The 3,404-nt window shown below is 47.6% G+C and overlaps 2 pseudogenes; one reads left to right on the top strand and one right to left on the bottom strand.

The window, feature by feature from the left end:
• Positions 1-317: 317 nt before the first annotated feature.
• Positions 318-648, top strand: LOC147988013 (phenylalanine ammonia-lyase pseudogene; annotated as a pseudogene).
• Positions 649-2,059: 1,411 nt separating this feature from the next.
• Positions 2,060-2,406, bottom strand: LOC147988012 (phenylalanine ammonia-lyase pseudogene; annotated as a pseudogene).
• Between the last annotated feature and the right edge of the window lie 998 nt (positions 2,407-3,404).

The following is a 3,404-nucleotide window of genomic DNA, read 5'->3' as shown; positions in this document are numbered from 1 at the left end:
ATGCTTGCTTCAGCTACCCAACAAGAAAAAGAGGGAGATGGTTGGATGTGCAACCGCTTTCCACCGTTATCTGCTCAATGCCGTGACAGCAAAAACACACACCATCTTTTTCCCTTCCAGTTTCATCGTATCGCCGTTTCACACGCAGATCGCGTGGCGGAGAGCCTTGCGCGGCGATAGCGGCAATTTCGCCCCATCCGATCCTAGCATCTCTTATTTAAGCATACCATCTGCCTTAGCTCCCTCCAATAGAAGAGCTCGGTTCATCATCCACTACCCTCAACCGAACCATCACCCTCATCCACTAGCAACAGGAAATGGCGCATTTCTGGAGTGTCGCGGCGGCCGAGCAGCCACCTCGACGAGGTCAAGCGCATGGTGGCGCGATTCCGTGAGCCTGTCGTCAGGATCCTGGCGGCCGGCCTCAGCGTCGGCCAGGTGGCTGCCGTTGCACACGCCAAGGACACGGGCAGCGTCACCGTCGAGCTCGCCGACGAGGCGCACGTCCGCGTCCAGGCCTGCAGCGACTGGATCGTCGACTCGGTGGCAAACGGCGGTGACATCTACGGCGTCACCACGGGCTTCGGTGGCACCTCCAACTGTCGCACAAAAGATGGGCACAGCCTCCAGGTCGAGCTTGTGAGGTGAGTATACAATTTTGCATCTCAACATCATGCGCATATTTTAGTACTCCTGCAATTTTGGCAGTAGACACTGCTAACAAAGGGAGGGACGGTACTGGGTTTGAGAAAATACATTCTCCCTTGTAGCGTGCATGTATCAGCCACTGGTTATCTTTGAGATTTGGATCCATGCATGCATCTGGTCGTTGTGTTGCTTAATTAACCTTAATTTATGGCCCTTTTTTTCTATTAATTTTTGTCATAGCAATCGAAAGTCCTATTCTACTCCCGAGCTGAAATGCTCCCTCGTAAACAGTAAAATCATAAAAAATAGTAAACTAATTAGAAAATTCTGATTTTTTATTTATGATAAACTTCGACAAATGTTTTACATTCCTACCAAAATTCAGCACGAAATAATATTTGTGGAAGTCACACGAAAAAACAAAATCAACAGTCCAAAATGTATTCAAAACTAGCATTTCTGGAGCATCGATTTTTTTTTACCACGACTTCCACAAATGTTATTTAGAGCTGAAATTTTGCAAGCATACAAAACATTTGTCGAAGTTCACCATAAAAAAATTCAAATTTCTTTGAACTTTTTTACTATTTTTTCAATTTTACTGTTCGTGAGGGAGCATATGAGCCCGGGAGCAAAAACTCCATGTCCATCAGTCACTATTTCCCCGGACAACCTTTTCCCGTAGTTATTACGTGCAATATCTCTCCTCTCAGTCACAAATTAAAGTAGAGACGAGTAGTACTACACTCACTCAGGTTTTTTTTTCATATGATTTTAGAATTTATATTTGTTTCATCTTTTGAACCATAAGTTTGATTTACAATACATTTGCGTATTTATGTTCCTTGTGAAAAGAACATTGAAATAAGATCACTCTTGAATATATTTTCAAAAATTGTAAAATTCAGATATGAAACGTGGAGAGAACTTACGAAACTGTAAAAAACTGATGTATGTGCCGAATACATTTTGGACTTCATTTTGTTTTTTTCGCGTGACTTCCACGAATGTTATTTCGTGCTGAATTTTGGTAGGAATGTAAAACATTTGTCGAAGTTTATCATAAATAAAAAATCAGATTTTTAGTTAGTTTACTATTTTTTTACGATTTTACTGTTTACTGTTTACGAGGGAGCATTTGAGCTCGGGAGTAGAATAGGACTTTCGATTAATATGACAAAAATGAATAGAAAAAAGGGGTCATAAATTGAGGTTAACTAAGCAACACAACGACCAGATGCATGCATGGATCTGAATCTCAAAGACAACCAGTGGCTGATACATGCACGCTACAAGGGAGAATGTATTTTCTCGAACCCACTACAGTCCCTCCCTTTGTTAGCGGTGTCTACTGCCAAAATTGCAGGAGTACTAAAATATGCGCATGATGTTGAGATGCAAAATTGTATACTCACCTCACAAGCTCGACCTGGAGGCCGTGCCCATCTTTTGGCGACGGTGGGAGGTCCCACCGAAGCCCGTGGTGACGCCGTAGATGTCCTGATGTCACCGCCGTTTGCCACCGAGTCTGACGAGCCAATCGCTGCAGGCCTGGACGCGGACGCGCGCCTCGTCGGCGAGCTTGACGGTGATGCTGGCCGCGTCCTTGGCGTGTGCAACGGCAGCCACCTGGCCGACGCTGAGGCTGGCCCCCAGGATCTTGACGACAGGCTCACGGAATCGCGCCACCATGCGCTTGACCTCATCGAGGTGGCTGCCGGTGAGCTCGGCCGCCGCGACACTCCAGAAATGCGCCATTTCTTGTTGCTAGTGGATGAGGGGGTCTATAGCCCCTGTGCGACGTCTTTGAGATGAATTGGACGAGGAGCGACTTAGTTGACGAATATATCTCTGGTGCGATTTATTTGCAGCTAACAATAGCTCCAATGCGACATGTCCCTGTTTAACCACGAAATGCAAAACATAAGGGTTAGTGGTTTGAGTTATGACACGCGGGACCCATCAGTTATCCACATGAATGTGGGATCCACCACTTACTCACATGCATGCGGGACCCACAACTTATCCACATAAGCATGCCCCGACCCGAGCCATCCACGAGCCCGAGCCAGCCCACCCCCCATTGCCTGCCCTTCCCCTTTCCCCTTTCCCCCACCTTGTTCTTCCTCTTCTCCGGTATCGAAGCGCGCCGCCGGCGAGTGTGCTGCCGGCGAGTGATGTCTAGCTCAACTTCGGCCTCCCGCCAATCATGGGCGCACTACGGTCCAGTGCCGTTGACAAGATGCCCCAATTGCCTGCGCATTGAGCCTCTGAAGCGTTTGACTTGTGTGAAGGAGGAAAATGGAAACCGTGGGCGCGAGTTCGTCAAATGCTTGAGCAAGCCACAACCGGGGCAGGTTAGATCCGTGTACCGCACCAAGCAGCTGGATCGATTTCTTTATTTTTTCCGTCGAATTTGGGCGGTGGATCTGATCTAGGGTTCATGCTGTCGTCGACCCCTGTTTTGTTGGGGAACGTTGCAGAAAACAAAAATTTTCCTACGGTTTCACCAAGATCCATCTATGAGTTCATCTAGCAATGAGTAATCGGATTGCATCTACATACCTTTGTAGATCGCGTGCGGAAGCGTTAAAAGAACGGGGATGAGGTAGTCGAACACGACGTGATCCAAATCACTGATGACCAAGCGCCGAACGGACGGCACCTCCGCGTTCAACACACGTACGGAGCGGATGACGTCTCCTCCTTCTTGATCCAGCAAGGGGTAAGGAGAGGTTGAAGAAGATCCAGCAGCA

The sequence above is a fragment of the Triticum urartu genome, chromosome 2A (genome assembly GCF_056163025.1).
Source record: "Triticum urartu cultivar PI428250 chromosome 2A, HENAU_Tu73, whole genome shotgun sequence".
In the NCBI taxonomy this organism is placed as follows: domain Eukaryota; kingdom Viridiplantae; phylum Streptophyta; class Magnoliopsida; order Poales; family Poaceae; genus Triticum; species Triticum urartu.
This window is presented reverse-complemented; position numbering and strand designations above follow the sequence as displayed.